This window comes from Chrysemys picta, chromosome 6 (assembly GCF_011386835.1).
Source record: "Chrysemys picta bellii isolate R12L10 chromosome 6, ASM1138683v2, whole genome shotgun sequence".
Lineage (NCBI taxonomy): Eukaryota > Metazoa > Chordata > Testudines > Emydidae > Chrysemys > Chrysemys picta.
In genome coordinates this window covers 56,858,466-56,882,766 of record NC_088796.1, presented here as the reverse complement: position 1 = coordinate 56,882,766, position 24,301 = coordinate 56,858,466, and the positions used below count along the sequence as shown (strand labels likewise).

The window sequence follows — 24,301 nt, the reverse complement described above, 5'->3', positions numbered from 1 at the left end:
TGCCTTTCAAACAGCCGAATGCACACGGGACTACCATTCGGCAGTTACTGAGGGGATAGTAAAAATGTTCCTTCCTTCTGTCCAAGCAGCCTGTGTATCGCTTCATTAGCCAGGGCATCAGGGATAAGCGGAGTCCCTCAGAAAAGCTACACACCATTAATCTCTACAGTGGTCCTGGGGGCAAACAGTCCTTTCTGTGTTAATTAAAATAGTGAAACATCATGGACCCTTCAGGACTACAATGCATTCATATCTGTAAATCTGCTTGCTACAGTGGTCCACCAGTCCTTGAAACACCATGGAGAAATACCTCTCGCTGTTTATAAATTCTGCACCCTGCCAAGGAGAGCAAATGATAGGTACATGGGTTCGTTCAGTTGCACCTATACAGTTTGGGAACCCAATGTGTGCAAAGCCATCAATAATCTCCTGAGCATTACCCAGCTTCATGACTCAGCTAGACAGCACCTTATCAGTGGCAAAGCAGACCTGCAGTTGCTCACCCCATGCCAAATTGATTGGCTACCGATGGGTAACATTCTGGGGTGGCCAGCTTCCCAATGGCAATGGTGACCCATTTCTCCATGGGTATGGGGCACCTGCATGTTGGTATGCTGTCACAGAAGCTCCAGGGCCAGTTCTGCACCGATCTCAAGCAAGATAATTTCAGGATGGGGAAGGCTCTCTCAACACAGCTGGTCATCCCAACACTGCAGAATGGTCCTCTCCCACCAATCCATGCTGGTTTCCTGGGCCCGGAAACAGCACTGAATGCTGTGTAGGTGATCCAGGAACTAGTGTCCTCTTGTTGCAACAGCTCAATGTTCCGTTATTCTTCCTTGTCCTGCTACCACTGCTGCATAGTATCCTTCTACTACTGCCACAGAATATTCTCTTGCTCCCAAATCATCTGCTCAGAGGTGCAATGGGCGAAGTCCAAGGCCAAAATTTTCCAGCTCTGAGTGCTGTAATACAGCCCAAGCAACCAGTGCAGAGTCACTTTTGTTACCAGAATGTCACGGATTATTGCTGGGTCCATGCTGTCTGACAGCAATTCAAAAATGGCATGAGCCAGCCCAGAAAAGAAGCATAGTCTGGGGATAGTGGAAACACCCTTCATCGTTTCAGAAAATAAAGGAGAGGTAGAGGCTCAGAGTACAAGAGAGGTAGACACATATTATAACCTGGAAAAATGATCACATGCTCTACATTAAGGTCATTAAGACATCTCTGCTGACACATGTTTTCATTCACACAAAACCTTTTGGGTGAAAACTTTTAAGGATTGGTCTAACACCCCCCCCCCAAAAAAATAATTAAAAGTAATATTGAATTAGGGAGTATACCTTTCCTGTTTAACAACATTTATAAGTTACTTTAATGCACAAAATTTAAAACATGCCATATTTTAAAACTCAATATTTCGTAAATGGCCAGGACTCAATGAGAAATAATCATCCAGTAAATCTGAAACAAATATTCTAAAATATTAAATTCTTTTATACATGCATAGTAAAAATGTCTAAAAAACTGCTAAACTAATTTTCTTCAAAATAGGTTTTGTAGAACTCACTGAAATTTAAAATTTAAGCCAAATCTAATAATTCTATGTACTGTAATTAACTGCAGCTTTAACACTGAAGTCCCTTGACAGTTTAAATTAAACACCGAATATTATTCTCTCGTTTAAGCAGTCTTAATCGATTCCTCCTAATAATTTAAGTAACAATGGGGATAACGCTCCCTTTGATATGTAAGTCCTGACTCCCATTAACATTCACATGATGTACACATGTCTAGGGAAAAATATGCTGAACATAGAGCCCAGAGTATAGGAAAGCCAACTCAGACAATTTTTTGCTCTGAGTTACAATCATATATCATCAGTTGTATGCAGTGTTGTTGTAGCCATGTCAGTCCCAGAATATTAAGACCTGAAGAAGAGCTCTGTGTAAGCTTGAAAGTTTGTCTATCTCACCAACAGAAGTTGGTCCAATGAAAGATATTGCCTCACCCACCTTGTCTCTCTATCACCAGTGAAATTTAACATTAACTGTTTAATTTAAATTGTGAACACTGACTGGCTAATGAAAATATGTCCATCCCTTCATTGTGAAGATATACTGTAGTATATTCTAAAGGACCTTGTCACCAGATCAGGATCTCACCAGTCAGCATCAAGTCACAATTCAAGGAGCTTTAATACCACACAAGTATCATATCACACAGAAACTGAGTAGTCTCCAGTCATTGTGCAGAGTTGCTGTGCATTGATTTCAAGATATAACACATCTTGTTTGTTCTTCTATAAAAATAATATTTGCATTAATATTAGGGCTGTCAAGCAGTTATAATAATTAATAGTGATTAATTGCGATTAATCACACTGTTAATAGAATGCCATTTATTTAAATATTTTTGGATATTGTCTACATTTTCAATTATATTGATTTCAATTACAGAATACAAAGTGTACAGTGCTCACTTTATATTTATTTTGATTACAAGTATTTGCACTGTAAAAAAACCAAAAGAAATAGTATTTTTCAATTAACCTAATACAAGTACTGTAGTGCAGTCTCTTTATCATGAAAGTTGAACTTCCAATGTAGAATTATGTAAAAAAAAAACTGCATTCAAAAATAAAACAATGTAAAACTTTAGAGCCTGCAAGTTCACTCAGTCCTACTTCTTGTTCAGCCAATCGCTCAGACAACCAAGTTTGTTTACATTTGCAGGCGATAATGCTGCCCACTTCTTGTTTACAGTGTCACCAGAAAGTGAGAACAGGTATTCTCATGGCACTATTGTAGCTGGCGTCACAAGTTATTTATTTGCCAGATGCACTAAAGATTCATATGTCCCTTCATGCTTCAATCACTATTTCAGGAGACATATGTCCATGCTGATGATGGGTTCTGCTCGAGAACAATCCAAAGCAGAGCAGACCGACGCATGTTCATTTTCATTATCTGAGTCAGATGGCACCAGCAGAAGATTGATTTTCTTTTTGGTGGTTCTGTTTCTGCATCGAAGTGTTGCTCTTTTAAGACTTCAAAAAGCATTCTCCACACCTCGTCCCTCTCAGATTTTGGAAGGCACTTCAGATTCTTAAACCTTAGGCGAGTGCTGTGGCTATCTTTAGAAATCTGACATTGGTACCTTCTTTGCGTTTTGTAAAATCTGCAGTGAAAGTGTTCTTAAAACCAACAACATGTGCTGGGTCATCATCCAAGACTGCTAGAAGATCAAATATATGGCAGAATGCAGGTAAAACAGAGCAGGGGACATACAATTCTCCCTTAAGGAGTTCAGTCACAAATTTAATTAATGTATTTTTTTTTAAACGAGCGTCATCAGTATGGAAGCATGTCGTCTGGAACATGTCCTCTGGTGGCCGAAGCATGAAGGAGCATATCTAGCACGTAAATACCTTGCAATGCCGTCTACAAAAGTGCAATGCAAATATCTGTTCTCACTTTCTGGTGACGTAAATAAGAAGAGGGCAGCATTATCTCCTGTAAATGTAAACAAACTTGTTTGTCTTAGCGATTGGCTGAAGAAGAAGTAGGACGGAGTGGACTTGTCGCCTCTGAATTTTTACATTGTTTTGTTTTTGAGTGCAGTTATATAATAATAAAAAAAATCTACATTTTTAAGTTGTGCTTTCATGACAAAGAGATTGCACTACAGTACTTAGAATCATAGAAGATTAGGGTTGGAAGAGACCTCAGGAGCTCACCTAGTTCAACCCCCTGCTCAAAGCAGGTCCAACCTCAACTAAATCATATTTTATCAGGTGAACTGAAAAATACTACATTTTATTTATAATTTTTACAGTGCAAATATTTGTAATAAAAATAATATACACTTTGATTTCTATTGCAACACAGAATACAATATATATGAAAATGTAGAAAAACATCCAAAATATTTAATAAATTCCAATTGGTAGTCTATTGTTTAACAGTGCAATTAAAACTGTGATTAATCGCAATGATTTTTTTTTAATTGCAATTAATTTTTTGAGTTAATTGCATGGGTTAATTGCAATTAATCGACAGGACTAATTAACATACAGTAGAACCTCAGAGTTACAACTAGCTTGGGAATGGAAGTTATTTGTAATTCTGAAAAAAATGTTATGGTTGTTCTTTCAAAAGTTTACAATGGAACATTGACTTAATTCAGCTTTGAAACTTTAATATACAGAAGAAAAATGCTGCTTTTAACATCTTAAATTTAAATGAAACAAGCATAGAAACAGTTTCCTTACCGTGTCAAATCTTTTTTTTAAACTCGCCCTTTATTTTTTTTGTAGTTTACTTTAACAGAGTTCTGAACTGCATTTGTGCTTTTTTTGTTTGTTTTGTTTTTTTGGATTTCTGCTGCTGCCTGATTGCATACTTCTGGTTCCAAATGAGGTGTGTGGCTGACCGGTCAGTTCGTAACTCTGGTGTTGTAACTCTGAGGTTTTACTGTACCAAAAACTCACTTTCAAAAGAAAGAGTGAAGAAATTTACCATGAAAATAGGATATTTGGGACCAAATCCTTAGTTATTGAATACAAGGGGCCAAATTCTGACATCACTGGTGTAAGATGAGGTTCTGATCCAATGGCAACACTTACGTTCACTTCCTTGGGACCTTATTTTAGCTCTATTTTATTTATTGATTAATATAAATAAGTATTTCTGTTACAACTCTTGTAATACAATACAATACTCTGTTAGCAGTGTTAGGAGAGACAACAGAGACACGTTTGCAATAATGCTATATTCTTTCTTGCTGTTTTGTCATGAAGACTCAACTCAATAACAGTAGATGGGAAGTCATGAGCAGGGATACTAGAAAACCATTTGCCAAGGAAAAAAGCAGAATTTGTGTTTTTACATTTTGTGAAAAAATAAACACGTATGCAGTAGAACCCCGTTTATCCAAGCCACCAATATTCGGCTCTCCATATTAACTGAACTGGGGCTGACAGCCGGAGTCCCAGGTGATGGGGCTCGGGCTGACAGCCCCAGGCAGCAAGACTCCCTATTAAGGCTAGGGAAATGAAAATTAGCATTTCATTTTAACCCCAGAAAAATACATATATATTTTTTTAAAATCAGAGAATTTGGGGTGTTTTTTTTCATGGAAAACTAAGATCACTGGTCACGACTCAGAGAGTTAACTGAAGCGTTGTGAGATTTCTATTTGTCAAATGTTTCACAACAGCAGTTTTGCTTGCAGAGAACCTCAAAGCATTTCTATTATTTTCATTGAAACGAGTTTAAAGTTATGTCAAAACCAATATGGCTTATCAAGATGATAGAAAATTTGAATTTTTAAACTATCAATGGGTGGAATTCACAATTAAGTTACATGCTATAATCACGTGAGTTTAGTGGAATGAATTCTGCTAAAGATAGAATGCACCCAATCTAAGTCAATTCCACTATTTTGCACAGTGCTGTCTCCCATTATGTGGCAACATTTAACTCTCCATTGTGCCCCCACGGGTTGTGCAGGCAGAAAAGGAGTAAAGTCAGCTGCAAGAGATTCCAGTTCAAAGAGGAAAAATAGAGCCATGCTTAGAAAGAGCAGTGAATAAATTGGAATAGCTTTACATTGTAATTTGGCTTTTTTAGATAACCATTCTTTGTAAAGTATTTAATATAAAATTATTAATAATTAGCTACAATTCTCTCTGAGGACAAACTAGGATGGAATTTACAGTAGACTGAGATATATATATATACACACACACACACACACACACACACAAAATATCTATTCAAACTTTAAGAGTCATAAGTTCTGCCAATGAGTATTTTGATATATATTGTTGAGAAACAATGCAGGACTATTTTTCACAGGAATTTTTTGGCAGAACCTCAACATGTGTGATATATCTGCAATGTGAAGAGAAAAATTCCATTCTTTAAGTAGAAATCGGACCAGAACTTGAAGACTTTTAATTCAGTCAGATTTTGCAAATGGTTGCCAAACTAAAGCCCTACAATCTTTAGGATATTGGGACCTAGATATCCCAAACATATTGCAGACCTCTCTTAAATAGGTGTAGAGTGGGGGTGGAGCAGAGGTTGAGCATCCCCGGCAACTTATAAAGACGGCACCTATGCAAAAAAGTGATGAATTTTTCATGGAATATTTTACAAAATACTTCCCCATTTTTGATCAGTTCAATTTAAATACTTCAATGAGAGTGGAGATCTTTTGAAAGTCTGTCCATTTCTGTAGGTATCTAAATGAAAAATGTGTGTTAAACTCTTTTAAAAATTTGGCTGTAGACCTTTCCATTGCTGGGAGGGTAATAGCTGAAATATAGAGGACAGTGGGGTACAACTGAAAGTAAAATCTATAATGCATACACAGGTTGAATTATGAGGTTGGCCTGAGGCCTAAAAGATGGACCTCCTTGGCCCTGTGATTCAGACTTCAGAAACAGAGAATCAAAGGAAGGCTAGAAATTATTTTGGAGGGTGAGGGAATGAAGAACTGTCCTGTTGGGGATGAAAGGGGAAGAGAACTTGCTAACTCTGTTGTAAGATGTAGAGGGGATATGGGCAGGGTTTCTTATCCAGTTCATCTGAAATTTAGATAAATTTGAAATTAATTATGAATGTTAAGATTAAGGGAAAGAGCATTGTCTAGTGGCTAGACCACAGGACGGGGAGTCAGAAGTTCCAGGTTTTATCTTCAGCTCTGCTACTGACTCAAAATCACTTGGTCTAAGTTTTTAAAAGTGGCCTCTACTTATGAATGCTTCACACTTTGGGCACCCACCTTGCGCCTCTTGGGTCCGGATTTTTAGAAAAGTTGAGCACCCACAACTGTGACTGAAATCAGTGGGAGCTGTAGGTGCTCAGTGCCTCTGAAAAGCAGGCCCTAGGGGGTACCCAACCACTCAGACTTCAAAATTAAAGGTTATTTTTTAAAAACTTAGGCACTAACTTCTCAGAGACTCAGTTTCCCCATCTCTAAACCAGGACAATGATGCTATCTTAACCTCACAAAGATGTTGACAGGTTTAATTACTAAGGGCTAGATATTGGTACAGCTCCATTCATACTCCACATCTAGCTTCCTGTGAGCCCCAAGGAGAATAATTAGGGAGGAGGGGCATATTGGCTAACCAGAATCTAGTTTTCAATGTCTGTAAAGCTCAGCCTGGCTGGATCCAGGTGCGGGGTGACAGTTCTGGGTGGGGCAATCTGGATGCAGGTAGCTCGTGCGGGTGTCCAGATACGGGGGAGGGGGATCTGGATGTGCAAGGGCTCATTTGGGGGTTCTGGATGCAGGGACAATGGGACTCTGCAGGAGGATCCAGGTGAAGGTGATTGGGGCTCAGCAGGGGGGTCTAGGTGTGGGGGGATGGGGTTTGACAAGGGGTGTCTAGGTATGGGAGGCTCAGCTGGGGAGTTTGGATGCTGGTGGAGTGGGACTCAATGGAGTGGAGGTCTGGGTGCAGTTGATTGGGGCTCAGTGGGGTGAGGGTCAAAGAACAGAACGGCCATACTTGGTCAGACCAAAGGTCCATCTAGCCCAGTATACTGTCTTCCAACAGTGGCCAATGTAACGTGCCCCAGAGGGAATGAACAGAACAAGTAATCATCAACTGATCCATCTTCTGTTGCCCATTCCCAACTTCTGGCAAACAGAGGCTAGGAACACCATCTCTGTCCATCCTGGCTAATAGCCATTGATGGACCTATTCTCCATGAACTTACCTTGTTCTTGTTTTAACCCTGGTATAGTCTTCACAACATCCTCTGGCAAGAGGTTCCACAGGTTGACTGTGCATTGTGTGAAAAAAATACTTCCTTTTGTTTTAAAAGAAATTATAGGTATGATTTTCAAAGGTGCCAAAGGGAATGAGGTGCATAACTCCATTGGGATTTGGGCATTAACTCCCTTTGGCATTTTAAAAGCTGCATCCTATGTAAATTGCTTGAGGTTGGAGCATGTCTACAGCAGAACCAGAAGCAAAAAACCTCAGTTCTGACTCGCAGCACACATTCTAACTATAGGTCATGCTGTTTCAGTGCTAAGGGGCACGTGCTATTAGATAGGAGTCTTTCAGACATCACGTTAACACAAGTCAGCGTCTAGTTCTCCAGATAGAAATGAAAATCACCTATCATGTTTGAAGAACAGGGAATAATCCCAATGGTTTGGCCATTATGCCTCCTCATTAACAAAAATGTTTTAGTTTCCAAACATACAAACTACAGCCAGGCACACACTGGCTGCTATTTTTGCTTGGATTATCTATGCACATTACATGTAGACAACTTCAGTAACGCTCAAAGAAAGAGCAACACTAAATAAAAGCAAACTATTTCTCGCTAGTACGGTTTTGTAGACACCTGTCCCCAGACTCCTTCCTTGCAACATAATTGGTACTTCTCAAATGAGATACTGTATCCAGTACAACTGTTCATAAGCCCAATGCTGAGGTTTTCACCTATGAGGTCCCGGTATGGAGGACTCGTTGGGGTGGTCCAGGCATGGGGGAGAGGGGGGATTCAAGTGCGGAGGGCTCAGTGTGGGGTGGTTTGGGTGCAGGGGTGGAACTTTGCAGGGGGGAAAGGCTCGGTGGGATTAGGGTCTGGGTACAGAGGGAGGTGAAGCTCGGCCGGGGGGCTGTGTATGGGGGGATCCAGATACACAGAGGTCATGTGGATGAGGGAGCAGGAAGTGGGGAGGGGTGTAGAGCTTCCTGCAGCCAGGAGCCACCAGTGGGGGCATCCCCAGTCCCGGCCCCTGCCCCCACATTGATTTACCTCTCCACCGGCTGCTCCAGGCTCCTGAAATGACATGCCCGGGCTGCTGGAGAGGGGCATGTGATCACATGTTACAGCTTCCCCATAAGAAAGTCATTTTTCTGTAGAGATGCAAAGAAATCTGTAGGGCACACACAATGGCACAGAATTCCCCCAGAAGTAACAAGTACAGAGTATTATTGGTAATTAAGAGTCAAAAGAAGTATGTCCTCCAATCCCTGACTTTCCCATTGAACATTTTACTTTTCCTATTGGAGATTTTTATGTACAATGTTCTCCTCACTGTATATTTGATGTTAGACTAATTATTAAAATTATTTTTGAAACTCACTTTGCAGAACTATCAAGTTTGTGTTTAAGTTCCACGACAGATGTGCTTTTTGCTTTTCATTAATGTAAAGTGAGGACAATCTACCATGTGCTGCTACAGAGAGAAGAGATACATATTACATTTAAATTAAAAAAAAAATCAGTGTGACTAGTGAACTCTGCTGTATAAAAGAAACCATAAAAGAAATATTTAAGGCAAACATTTTGCCTTGCTTTGTGTATAAACAAAGACTAATTGGTCCCATACTTGACTTTTTGTCTCCAATTATGCTGCAATATCATAAATGACACACTTGACTTAAGACAAGATGCTAAAAGTGGTCAGGAAAATATTCTTGAATCCAGAGAATCCAGAATGAGCTTGCTGATAATTAGATGCAGTTCTAATCTGTTTGTGCACTCTACTTAATTTTAGTTGCTGAAGAGAGCACACTTTATATCGCATATTCCACCTTTCCTATAGACTCTTTTTAGTTAATTTCAAAACTTGGCGCACACAGTTTCAAAAACCATGGATAAGAACTGTTGCTACCAATACAGCACTGAAACTGAGAAATAGCAAACGGGGAAAATAACAAAAATACTCCCTCATCATCTGATATCCTGAGAAAATAAAAAGATAGCAAATGCTACGCATGTAAAAATAAAGTGGCCTGATGAAACAACCTGGCTGGTTCTTCTCATGTAAGGCTAAAGGATTAGAACCTTGCGCATTATGCGTTTCAGCACAATTTCAATGGCAAAGACAATACCAAATGATTTGTACAAAATAATCTCAGTATAAGTCCCTTGTTTCAAATGTTCAGTACCCCGAGTATAAGAATGGTCCCATTTACACTCACAGTATGACCAAATTCAGTGGCACTATTCCATTGCCACGAAAAACCCTCGATCCCCATCTCTCCTCCAGCCCTACACAAACACACACAAGTATAACTCAGGTTTCAGTATGCATCCGAAGAAGTGGGCTGTAGTCCACGAAAGCTTATGCTCTAATAAATTTGTTAGTCTCTAAGGTGCCACAAGTACTCCTGTTCTTCTTTTTAAGTATAACTCAGTTGAAAAGTCTCACTGACAAATGATTATTTTAACAATGTTTTGATTTGTGTTCTGCTCTCCAGGTGATCCTGGCAGCTCTGCATACTGGACTACACTTCCTGCTTGGCAAACTGGACTCTGGCTCCCTGACCCCCTGCTTCCTAGCTCTATGGAACAGTGCAAGGAGCATGCACTGAAATCCAATTAACTCTCCTTCTGGGGAAACTGGAGAGTAGACTGCCATTGCAGGCAGCTCCCAACAGGGCAGGAAGACTGGAAACAAATCAGTGGATGTCTGACTGCATCAAAATGGGAAATTCTGCAACAGAAATGCTGAATTCTGTGGCATCTTCCAAAAGAGCCAGACTCTGGCCTCAAATGAGATTAATAAGGTATTTTACATGTCAGATCTGTTGTTTCAGACTCCCTTCTGACAGGCATCAGATAACCTTGAAAATGTGAACTGACTAATCTCCACAATCATAAAAGCTAAATTTTTTTTTTTTTTTTTTACTGAAAATTGAGAATTTGGAGTATAACTGCTGCAATGAGTCAATTCACAGAATACATAACATTTGTAAGGTCTCAATCCTGAGTGGCAGCTAAATTCTCCCTTTGGCCTTTTGCTTTTCTGTGCCAATCCAGTCCCTGGTGCCAGATAGAGCATCTTAACTTATGCCAGCTGTCATTGGCTTCAAGGGGACTTATGGCTGCTGAGGACCACAGAATGCAGGAATGCTTCAATTACACTCCCTATGCCTGCTGAAGAGAAGGGAGGTGACTTAGAAGAGATATTCTGTGGGGCAGACAAACAGCTTTAAGGGTAGGGTGACCAGATGTCCCGATTTTATGGGGACAGTCCCGATATTTGGGGCTTTTTCTTACATAGACTCCTATTACCCCCCACCCCCATCCCGATTTTTCACACTTGCTGTCTGGTCACCCTATTTAAGGGAACCAAGAGTTGCCCTAACCCACAAGAGGATTTGTCCTAAAGTCTCCCTTATATAAAACGTTCACACTGTAACCTCAGCATTTCTTTGTCTCTGAAGAATAGCCTGAAATAGTGTACACATTTGTTTGTTATCCTAAAAAAGATGGCCTTAACTCTGATTTCACTTGAAGTGGTATAAATGAGGAGCAACTCCACTGAAATCAGTGGGGTAGTACAAGTATAAAAGCAGCATAAATGAGACCCCTTCTCCTTGAAGCTAGCCTTGGTTCTTTATACCAAACATTTTTTTCCCCGCAAAGGTTTAACACTGAGGAGTTTGTATCACCTGCCCACCACAGAGCAAAAAATAAAGCATACCAAAATGTATCAGAAGTGTTTCAAAGGGCTGCATCACATAGCACACTGAGGGAAGTACCAGGTCTCTTTCACAGAACCACATATTCAAATGAGATAATCTAAAGTGGCTTTAACAGTGAGTCTTTGAAAGGAGACATTCTGCTGGAATGAGATGCTTTTTTTCCTGAGTGCTTCCCCTTCCCCCATCCTGATTCCCACCCCTACTCTCCCTGTCATTGCTAACTGGTGCCGGTTAAAACTGGCTAGTTCCAGCCCTAACAGCATCTTCTCTCTCAGAGCTTTTGTTCCCAGTTAGAGCACAGCACCACTTCTGCTTCCAGGCAGCTCATGTAATTAACCTACAAATTGCCAGATATTGCAGGATATCATTTAATAATATGACAGTGACCCAAAGCTAAACAATAGCATCTTTTTAATGCAAATACTTCAAACTGTTTTATTTTAGTTGCAGCACTAGTTATTTATACATTCTCTTGGCATTAGATGTGAAGTAGCTTTAACCCCATGGCCACTTGTATTTAATATAGTATAACTTGCATTTATTATTGCTAATTATGTGAGCTACTGAATCTGCCTTGTAAGAAAAACAAAGCTAATTTCTAATAGCAAAAGGATGCATACCAGTAATTTTAGGTGTCTTCGGTTTTATTAGATTAAATTAGAAATGTGACTGGAAACATTTCAGATCCATTTTAAAGTATATCTCATGGAGATTATGGTTAGAGGGGGAATGATTTCCAAACTGATTAAAGATGGATTTTTTTAGAATGATATGAAACATTTGGAATCTGAAGTATGCCTTTTATTGTATCTTGTAGCACAATATAAAACAAGCTAATTCTATGAAATTGCTGTATTCTTTGAAAAAAAATGCATTATGATGTTGTTTAATTATTATACTCGGGTTAATACACTGGCCTTTATCATGCTGCCCACTGCCTAACTAACTAACTGATTGATAGAAGGCAAGTTACAACATCAGATAACATATTGCAACTTTGCTAGATGTTTAATGTATAATATATTGCAATGAAGAATCTTGACAAAAACCAACAAGGATACAGTGTTCAAACAAAGAGTGAGACAGATAAAATGTCTGCTGTAGTAGATTTTTTTTCTGGAATTGTTTAAAGCACTGAATATGATTGTGTCACTCCAGGTACAGACAAGAGACCACTTCTCTGTAGATAGGACCAGCCTCAAAGAGCCAGGCACAGATCGAAGTTTTTTTAAAGAGAGCTATTTGTGGGCTGATGGATGCTTAGCTCTGTTTACATTCCTTCCCTGAGGTGATTGCAGCTCCTCTGCAGTCCTGCTACTCTGCAATACTGGGAGCTGTTTACATTTGACAGGCCTTAAAATGAGTATTTGTTGTGGATCTGTGGTAATTTTGCAAGCGGGGGAGGGGGGGATAAAGACACACACACACACACACACAAAACCCCACCAGGAATGTGGAGAATCAGCTCTGGTAAACATGCCCTTTCATCGAAATGCAAGGAAAATAGGCCAAAGAGAACAATATCATGTACCTGTGTAACTAGTAAACACCCATATACTTACTTTGATATAGCTAAAACTATTAAACACTGTATCAACTTTCAAGAAACAGATAAAGGTACTTTTTCCTGTATCTCCCTTTCTTCAGTTTTCTAGAATAGGATATTATCCTCCTTATCTTTTATCGCACAAGTCAGAAACAAAGAATGCTCCCTTTTAACAGACACTTTTGCAATCATCCTCCTTTTAAAGATTGTTCAGTATTTAACTCCAACATTATTTCATAAATTTGCTGTTATATGAACATGAAATGTTTTTGCTGTGAGCTAAGCACTCCAATCTCATCTAATTCTCCCCACTCTCAACCATACTAATTACAGCAAATAAAAAACATATGGTACAGTAATGAACACAATTAACTTTAAAAGTGCTGAAAGTAGCATCCATACATAGATATGTCTGATAAATGAGGAGTCCTGCACCCCACGTCCTGTATTGTTTCATTTATTAATTTATTTTAAACATGGACCCATGCTCATATATTGAACAAAGCTGTTTGGGGCAGAGACCATCTTTTTGTTCTGTATTTGTACAGTGCCTGGCACAATGGGATCCTGGTCCTTGACTCTGACTTCTAAATGCCATGGTAATACAAATAATAAAAAATAATATTGTATCTTTGAATTAATTTAGGAGGTCTCACTGCTGAATTGCTCTACCTCAGTTGGTTTCCAAGGCCTGGTGCAGAGGGTGAGATCATGCAAGCTTTGGCTCCTTCATTTTCTCTGTGCTTCACCAAACCGCTGGGATAGGGGAACAGGCATTGTACATGGGGCTCCCCTGAACCTTGGCAATCCCCAGCTGTCATAATGACCCTTTCAGACTGTTCGCAGAATTTAGAACATCTTTTTAAATATGAATTTACAGAGTTTTTTAAAAATTGGTTGGACATAAAATAACCTGAGAATACAGAATGATAGAGTCAGAGAGAAGTGTTACTATCCTGTGCTATACACTCACACTAGCTGCATAGGCCCAGGTCCTTAGTTGTAGTTATCTTTGTGCCACACTGATTCTGGGCTAGCTGTGGGTCGAGCAGAAAATCTGGGCCTATTCAGTATCTTTTCTTCCCTTGCATAAATTTCCCTGATTTCTGTGTAGTATAACTGAAAAGAAATCAGTGGAGCTTCTCAGGGTGTAAGGCAGGGCAAACTTTGACCCCAATCTTCATAGTTTAAATCAGATATTTTCTTTAACACATACACAGTTGTAGAGTTTCCATATATACACACCTTCAAATGATCATTCATTTCATCTGTTCCTCATTACAGACCCAAATTTACCTATTACACAAACTTTATTTTATTTTACTATTTCATGCTAAGTTTCTTATGTAACAAATGCAAATTCATAATTCTGAGGTTATAGAAATTGGAATTTATGCTAAAGAAATTAATTTAACATTATGAGCTACTTTATATGTTTCTTTACAAACAGCCTAACCCTTTTTTACTTAATACGTTGTGTTTTTTTCCTATTTGTAGTACATTTATAGGTATTAATGTCACTGTCAGGTACAATATGTTCATTCAGAAATTTGGTAAAAAGTTTTTCATTTCATTCCTTTAGTTCACCTTAGAGAATAATCCAGTAGAATAGCTGCAAAAACATATGAATGAATGAGCAGACTACTTCAAACATTTCTCAGCATACAGATCAGAAGAATGTGTAAGAGTGCCTCTCAGTGGGCAGACAGGTTCAGTGTGAAAGTGAAAGTGTTATCTAATTAAGAGATTGTGAAAGTGGAAACTGTGGAAATCCCCTCTATCTTTATGTGTTATGGTTTTGTCACTGAATAAATAAAATTATCTCAGAGTAATTCCCAAGAAGACTTTTCCAAGAAATGTAGCAATTCACATAATTTAATATACTGTAGACAATAATGTGTTACCACCAAAATCCCCACACTGAATAGATCAGGGATTCTTTTGGATAGGGTAGGGGAATCTGTGCATCTGTGTGTAAGCAGCATATTAAAAATATCCTATTCTTCTTTTCAAAACAGCACAGTCAGCAAATGTTACAGCTTTTGCAGCTATTGTCATCCACATATTTTTCAGAACTGGTGCTGTTCATGTCTTGGCAAAGTTTTTAGATACATAGTTTTACCAGGTATGTCAGGTCAATCTCTACTTAATTAAAGCCATATGCAAGTAGTGCTATTCTGCCCAAAGTTCTGCTCTAAAGCTCTTTGCAATTTACCTCAAAATCTCAACATTTGCTTTGACCCCAAAACAGCAAATAAATTAAAAAGTAAAGTCAGCATTTAAACAAAGAGCATGCAGGCCAGTCAATCACTCTTGTAATATAATAATGATATTGGGCTGTGACTGGATGAGGAATCAGCACCACAGTGCAAGGAGGAGGGAATTATTGCAATATTCCTGCAATAAGCAGTCACCTGACTGGCAACCTTAATACATTTTTGTTTGGGGCAAGTTGATCAAAATGAACCCTTGCAAGGATGACCACTGCTTTTCAATGCAGTGGTTCTCAACATTTCCAGACTACTGTACCCCTTTCAGGAATCTGATTTATCTTGCATACTCCCAAGTTCCACCTCACTTAAAATCTACCTGCTTACAAAATCAGACATAAAAATACAAAAGGGTCACAGCACACTATTGCTGGAAAAAAATTGCTTGCTTTCTCATTTTACCATATAATTATAAATCAATTGGAATATAAATATTATACTTACATTTCAGAGAACAGGATATAGACCAGTATTAAGAAGTCATTATCTGTATGTTCTGTATTGTACTGTCCTCGCTAGTGCTTTTTATGTAACCTGTTGTAAAACTAGGCAAATATCTAGATGAGTTGATGTAGCCCCTGGAAGACCTCTGTGTACCTCCAGAGGTATGTGTACCCCTGGTTGAGAACCACTGATCTATAGCACCTATGTTCAGTGGTCTGATCAAAATAGTATATTTAAATTGAAATAAGTCCATACAAAACCCCTATGTTGGAGAAAACCTGAGCTCTTGGAAAGCTCAGGTCCAGATCCAAACTGAATGTGGCCATTTGATTTTAACTTCACATTTAAATAATATGGCAAAACTTTACATTATCACAAATACACCGATGATTAAAAACATGTTTGTTGGGGACCAGGACCAATCTTGCTTCCACTGAAGTCAATGGTAACAATGCCTTTTACTTCCACAGGAATGACAGGTCTATAAGTGAGGCTACGTTTTAGTCAAGGGTATTTTTAGTAAAAGTCATGGACAGGTCACAGGCAGTAAACAAAAATTCATGGCCCGGGACTTTTATTAAAAATACCATGAATAAAACTTGGGGGGTGCTGGAGGAGGGCGGCCTGGCTACTTGGGGGGGGGGGAAGAAAGAGGGAGCAGGCAGCAGCCCATGGCCCAGGAGCCGTGTCAGGCTCCCTACCTGGCTCCATGCCTCCCCCTCTCCCCCCAGCAGCAGCAGCGTCCTAGGTGCCTCCACCTGCAGGCACTGCCCCCACAGCTCCCATTGGCTGCGGTTCCCAGCCAATGGCAGCTGCAAAGCTATCACTGGATGGAGGCAGCGTGCAGAGCTGCCTGGACATGCCTCTGCCTAGCAGCTGAGTGAGGGGTATGTCGTCCCTTCCGGGGAGCCCCCCAGGTAAGCACTGCCCAGAGCCTGCCTCACCCCATCCCGTGCCTCACCCCCTTGTCCCCTCCCACACCCAAACTCTGCTGCGGGGGGCGGCACTGAGACTGGCCCAGCAGCGGCTGGTGCACCTGGCACAGAGGCTGCCTGAGCTGCCCCTGAGCCAGGCGCACCATCCACTGCAGAAATCATGGGGTCACGGAAAGTCATTGAATCCGTGACTTCTATGACAAACTCACAGCCTTATCTATAAGCAATGCTCATATTGGAGATAAAATTAATATAGATAAAATGGACCAAATCTGATGTTGAATGAATGTAATTGATGGGGAAATAATACCCAGTGAAGGGGCCGAATGGAGATGAGAAATCTTGAGTTTACTGTGAACTGAACACCCGAATGAAATATTATATTGGTTAGTATTATTTACAAGTATGTATATTTTTAAAACTGCAGATAACAAACAAAGATAAGGGCATGTTTTTGTTTTTTAAAGTTAAGCAGAAAGACTGAGAAGACATAAAACATGCAGGTAGGTTCATGAAAGAGGGAGTAAATAACTCCTTCTCCCCTATTATTCTTGAGGGGAAAAAATTAATTCCTGGCACTCTGGCTTAATAAGGGCCAAACAACTGTTCACTGTCATTGGAAGCACATCTTATTGTCTGACAGACCAGTACAGTTTAAATATGTATTTCCTATGGAAAACAATGGTGTAATGCAGTAAATCTGAGAGAAAATTACCATGAGCTTTCAGAGATGCTCAGCACCCATAGCTTCCACTGAATTAATACCAGGCCAATAATTTATTCATCCTCAGATATTAAGGGAATTGGACATGATAACTTGCAACAAATACATGAGGCTATACTGACATAGGTAAAAAGGTGATGCTTCTTCCTACAACCCCCAATTAAAGTGTACCTATACTGTACACTGCAGGTGTCTCCTAAAAAGCCAACAATTCCTTTCTTCCCAAAATGTAGACGTGTTATACATGTAAATTAAAACTTAATAAAAATAATTCTATTGCAACACTGTTAACCTATGTCTCTGTACCAGTACCATGCATTTACAGAGTTGCCAACCCTTACTATATCATGAGTCTTGTGACATTAAGTACTCTTTAAAAGCTTGACAGGATCACATGCAGCAGTCTTCCGAATGTCTGCCCTTATTCAAAATACCCACTATTTCCCATTGCCTTTAAGCTGCCTACCATACCTAACCTAGGCTGCCACCATCCTCCAAGGGCATTATTTACCATATGGGCCAGCTGGAGGCAGTGCAGCAACAGAATGTGGGGGGAGTGGAAGGGGTGCAGAGACAGTCAAGAGAATGTAGAGACGGGGCAGAAAGGGTTCAGGGGAGATCAGAGGAGGATGACAGAGAGGGAAGTTGATGGGGGGAATCAATGTATTATTCTGGGGGAGCCAAAATTTGGATATGTATGTACATGAAGAGAGAGAGAGAGAGAGAGAGAGAGAGAGAGAGAACGAACTCATGAGTGGTAGCTTTCCAGAATGGCTGTTCCCCTCCATTCAACCACGGCTAATTTTGCAGGGAACAATCCCATCGTCCATGAAATCTAATTATTCTCATGAAAGCTAACTCTTCTGAGGTTCCCTTATGGCTAAAAGATGACCCTATAGAAACGGAAGGCATCTGTATCCCTTGCACAGAAGAGTTGCATACAGACTGTGATTTGGTAGCTTTGGGGAGCTTGGCATACAAGACATCTGACTGACTCAAACTATTTGAGAAGCCATTGTTGTACAACAAAACGTCTCTCCCTTTCTGCTGCAAGAGAAACAAAACAGGTTTCCATCTTTTCATTCTTCTGAATCCTCCTCCCTTTAGGAAAAGATCTGTCTTGATGGACCCTGATCACTGCCATTGAGTTGGATGTTTGAGGTTCAAGTCAGAGCGGAATTTGGCTCAATCTAATGTTCTCCATCCTTTTACCTTCCTTTTTTTTCCTGTCAGTCTTCTCTAATTTAAAGTTCATTCTCCTTTTGAGAGTATCTACCATAAAAATTGACACAACATGTAATAAAATATATGAAGGAATGCAAAATAAATGAAATAAAAGCAAGGAGTAAAGAAGAATTGCTTAATCAGTTGTAAGTACAGAGAGGATTACAGAGGAAAATTAGGAAGGCAGACAGACTAAAATTTGTAAAGGACACCAAGTGTTAACATTATCATACTCTTGCAAAAACAAGCATTCAAAATAGTATGATGTAGCCTTAAAAGCTAAGATGCAGCACAGAAGCAGCACCCTGGCATACAAGGAGTTAATGCTCGCTTGGGAAACTCTGGGAATTGTGACAGAACTACTTCCAATATCAAAGTTAGCTCATACCCAGGAACAGATTGTATTGTTAAACTAACTATTGTGTAAGGGAAAAAAGGGTGCTAGCAAGGTGTCAGAGCTTTAAAACTGGGTTAAAGCCTAGTAATAATTAACATTGGTTTAATCTTTAAGTTATTAGTGGTGTGAAAAGTTAAGAATTAAATTGCCACGAAAACGGTTTGCCATTTTGCCAGGGTGAAGAAAACATCAGCTAAATATAAACATTACTGTGCAGAGATTTGATTGCAGCAGCAGAATTGTCACACGACACTTAAAAAAAAATAAAAATAAAAACAAAAACATTCTCCAGAAACATCCCCTTTGTCCATTGCAGTCAGTGAAGGCAAATGATAGATTCTGAATTAAAACTACAGTGTTTTGCATGGGAATAAACTACTGCCGATGACCCAGATTTCAGTGTTTGTCACATCCTCAAAATACTGCTGATTTGGGTAATCATTCCCTTACCTAAGATTTATTTTCTTAAACCAAAATACAGGTGGAAACTATCAACCATACCTATGCAATAAAAATTATATTTAAAAAAATATCTTCTCCCAACATTACAGAGGCACAACTCCCACTAAGATTAACAAGAACATACACATATTGAAAGAAAAATAAACTTCTACTGAAGTTGTTGCCATTGAAATCCACAGAAACTGATGTGTTGTTCTATCAAGCTGTCAACAATACCCATAGCTTTTAAAACTTTTTGTTAAACTGAAGTGAACATAGGTCACTTGGTTTTAAGCCAAATTGTGGCAATAAAATCACTAGAAACAAATTGCAATGGGTTCAAACTACAGCACAGCAGATTTAGATGAAATCTCAGGAAAAACTTCCTCACTGTAAGCACAGTAGGACAATGGAACAAACTGCCTAGGGAAATCATGGCATCTCCTTCACTGAAGGTTTCCAAAAAGAGGCTGAATCACCATCTGTCTTGGATGGTTTAGACACAACAAAATCTGAAGGGGGTTAGACTAGATAACCCTTGCTGTCCCTTCTAACCCTATAGTTCTATGAGAGCGTATATGTGTACAGAATTAACCGTGTACAACATTAAACTCTCTCTATCCTTGCTCCCTCCTCCCCCTTGTACAGGGCGATTTAGGGAGTTGCTCTTTAAACAAATGTGCTTTGTTCTTTACAACAAGGAATTTTTTCAGAGCTGCATTCGTACCTGATATCCTAGGAAGATTTCTGAATTTGGAAAAGGATTAGAATCTTAAGGGGACATAATTTTTACATAAGGCCAAACAAAGCTGCTCCTGTGTAGGTGTACTGGGAAAGGCACAGGGAGCCCCCAACACCAGAGCATTATTGGGTGGGTTATGCAATATAAATGCAGAGGGTGGGAGCAGCTAGAAATGCAGGAAGTGCTGCACTTCTGGAAAAGGGTATGTCTAGGCAACTTGCGGACCATGGCCAGGGTCTTGCCCACCTGTCCACTGGCTTGTCCCTGAAGAGCACAAGAGCCCTTTTCTTATAGGCATGGAAAGGTTCTTACAAGTAAAAAATAAAGGTAATCTTTTTAAATCCAGGTAACAACATGGTAGTTGGAGTTCCTATGCCTACATGAAGAAAAGCAGGCTTAATAACGTCAAGGAGACTGGGAGAAGCATGTGCACATGCTTCTCCCAGTCTCCTTGACGTTATTAAGCCTGCTTTTCTTCATGTAGGCATAGGAACTCCAACTGCCATCACTTGGGCACTCATTTCCATACCCTTATCACAACATACTGTTGAGTGCACCTGCCTCTAAGGGCTATAATATAGTCCTGAGTTTGTAGTTCTTCTAAGCAAACACGACTGCAATTCAAACAAATGGAGATTAGAGCAGGCCCTGACTACAGAACTATAAAGCGATTTATTCCATGAATCATTTAGTAGATGTTTTGTACTGTTCAGTATACACAAGACTCTCCTGTAACTTTGGATAGTAAGCTCTGTAGGTCAGGGTCAGTTAATTGCTGAGCTTACAGCACCTTATTGCACAGTGCAATTATTTCAATAGCTGTATGTGGTTCAGATGCTGCTTTACTCACAAACTCCTACCTTTGATGCTATATGGCCATTGATATTACCACTGTTATACAATTACCATACATCTTGTACAAAGTGTATCATGTAGGGTGCCAATGGAAAAGTTACAGTCTATCAAGTATGATTATCCTGGTTAAATCCATGAACCATTTTTGTATCTGAAGTTACGAATATTGGCTATGGATTTTATCTTAAACCTGTGTTGTATTCCGGGATGACACTCTCCAGTTGGATTTACATCAGGGCTAGACAACTGTGTGTTGATGGCCTATCAAGGACACTCCACTCTCACAATGGGCTATTGAAGAAACTCATCCTGTCCAGATAGCTTTTCCTGTGGATGCCTCAGCCAACAAGTAGCCAAAGGCCACCCCCTGTGAATCAGCAAATCATGGAAGAGCATGTGATACACTGATGTGACCCTGGACTCCATCTTGGCCAGTAACTTTTCACAGACAGGGGCTGTGGGCTTTGTTTGGGACAGTAAATTTCCATGCACATGGCAAAGGATATAAAAAGACACCTGAAACATCTCCATGTTGCCTCTTTCCTAGTTCCATTCTCTTAGGGTTACCATGCGTCTGGATTTTCCCGGACATGTCCGGCTTTTTGGGCTCCAAATCCCCGTCCGGGGGGAAATCCCCAAAAGCCGGACATGTCCGGGAAAATCGGGACATGCAAGCCGGCGGTGCGGGAGCTCGGAGGCCGGGCCGGCGGTGCGGTGCCGGGCCGGGGGCTCGGGGGCCGGGCTGGCGGAGCGGTGCGGGGCCGGGGGCTCGGGGGCCGGGCCGGCGGAGCGGTGCCGGGCCGGGGGCTCAGGGGCCGGGCCGGCGGAGCGGTGCCGAGCCGGCAATGCCGGGCCGGCGGTGCGGTGCCGGGGACCGGCAGTGCTGGGCGGGCCTGGGGTGCTCGGCTGGGGACCCGGGGGCCGGGCCAGGGACCGGCAGTGCTGGGCGGGCTGGGGGTGTTCGGCCGGGGGCCGGGCCCGGGGCCGGCACCCCAGGGCCCGAGCCGACCCAGGCTGGAGACGCCGGGGGGGGCCAGACTGGGCCGTGCCTCCTCCCCCCACACCCCCCTTACCTGCTTCAGGCTTCCCGCGAATCAAATGTTCGCGGGAAGCAGGGGAGGGGGCGGAGACTTTGGGGAAGGGGCGGAGTTGGGGCGGGGGCGGGGCTGGGGCCCCATGGAGTGTCCTCCTTTTGGAGGAACAAAATATGGTAACCCTACATTCTCTGGACTATGGATTTACAACTAAAAGGAGCATCATGAACTATGTACTGAGGACCTTCCAATCATTTGGAAGTTCCCAGAGAGAGACTTTACAAGCCAGCAGTCTATTAAGGTGAATTTGGGGGAAACTGTTAAAACTGGTTTGTATGTTGCAATAGCATAAAGCATTAAAATTCATGAGCTGATAGGGAACATGCCTGGGGAATCCTAAAAGACTCTACAATTAATGTGAGACATACTACAGTTTCTCTGAAAATAGAATGCAAGAAATAAAAAATGGCCTCAAAAAAGATTGCTCAAAAAGCTTAACAGAAACCTAAACTGGAGTTGGAAAACTGAGGAGACAGCCAAACGAGACTATTCATAGTCAGTTAATGGCAACTCGAGAATGGCTGAGATTCTGAACTCTATTTTTTTAAAAAGGTCTTTAACAAGAACAATAAAGGAACGTAGTATGATAATTTAGTAGAGAAAGATGGCCTCATAAAATTATATATTACTGATTGGGGTGAGGAATAGCTCAGTGGTTTGAGCATTGGCCTGCTAAACCCAGGGTTGTGAGTTCAATCCTTGAGGGGGCCACTTAGGGATCTGGGGCAAAATCAGTACTTGGTCCTGCTAGTGAAGGCAGGGGACTGGACTTGATGACCTTTCAAGGTCCCTTCCAGTTCTAGGAGATGGGATATCTCCATTTATTTATTTATAATTTTATTTATTTAAGGTAAGAGAATACATAGAAATTTGAACATATACAAATTGGTTTCTTTGTATGTGATAATTAAGGGAGTTGAATACAACAACTGTGTACAAATATTTGAGCTGTTTAAGCACACTAAAAAGACAGTAACATTATTTAGTTAGGTACACATTGCAGGTGTATCAATGAGAGTAATGGAATAAATTGAAGAAACGAAAATGTAGACAGAAAATGTATCAGGAAAAACATCTTCAGAGTGAAATGTATGAATGTGGAATATTTTCCCAAAGAAAGTGGTAGATACTCCACTTTTAAAATAAGATCTAATAGTTTCTATCTCTAATGCCTGTAATATGCCACAACAATAAAAAGAAAGGGTTACTAGTTTTTTGTTTAAAAACTGATCATCCTTTCAGCAATAGTACAGCAAAGGCCAGCGGGGAGGTCATGACTGGCTGTGTGAGCATGTAAGGGGGTTATGGTCAAAAGGAACTCTTTCCCCTCTGAACATCTGTGCATGGGACAATTATTATCCCACTCCTTATGCTTCCTGAGTACAAGGATTGGGACACTATCCCTGAAGGGATAGGAGTAAGGGGTCAGTACTGCAGTTGGTGCAGGTAAAGTGCACACTACACCTCTGAGAAATAGAATCATAGAAGATTAAGATTGGAAGAGACCCCTGGAGGTCATTTAGTCCAAACCCCTGCTCAAAGCAGGGCCAAACCGAACTAATAGCTACAAGTACTGCGTCCATTATCCCCAGAGGTATTCTGCTTGCCAGTGTACTTTGCCTGTGCACTCCATTTAAGGCTGTGTTTTGACTACATCAATTTCTTCAAGCCCATAACACATAGGATGCAAGTTTTGTTAAAAGTTAGTTTGGAGGGCAGTAACTTTCCTAAGTCCTTTTAATTACAGTGCTTCATATTGTAGGTGAAAAATAACTATCAGGCCAATATTTTATAATCATGACAGTGAACAAATCAGGTCAATGTTTTTGAACTATGTTGTACTGACAGGCCTAAGGGAAGGCTCAATGGTAAAAGTTTCATAAGGAGAATTCCACATCACCTCCACCCTTTCCCAATATGGTAAACAATCGCTTAATTTTAATAAGGGAGACAGAGTCCTCTGAATTTCAGCCCTACTTGAGTGGTTGTATTTTCCAATGATGTGTGTGGGATTAACATGGGGAAATCCCATTAAAGACAACTAGGCTTTTTGTGCATAGGATTTACGTATTAGTAGAGGCTATCCCCCATTGTGAACTATTTCACACCTCCATTAGTAAACTTGAACATAAGATTCGTTCATTAATTCATGA

General features: G+C 40.5%; 1 protein-coding gene and 1 long non-coding RNA gene across 9 annotated transcripts in view; one reads left to right on the top strand and one right to left on the bottom strand.

Annotated features, from left to right (window-relative positions):
- The window catches only part of LOC101943445 (uncharacterized), a 142,699-nt gene extending 128,203 nt beyond the window's left edge, over window positions 1-14,496 (top strand). For both annotated transcript variants that reach the window (XR_010602231.1, XR_006175806.2), the window contains exon 3: window positions 10,247-14,496. This is a non-coding gene — a long non-coding RNA (uncharacterized LOC101943445). The remainder of the gene's footprint in view (window positions 1-10,246) is intronic.
- The window catches only part of ADGRV1 (adhesion G protein-coupled receptor V1), a 443,810-nt gene that overhangs the window by 149,455 nt on the left and 270,054 nt on the right, over window positions 1-24,301 (bottom strand). The window lies entirely within an intron of this gene.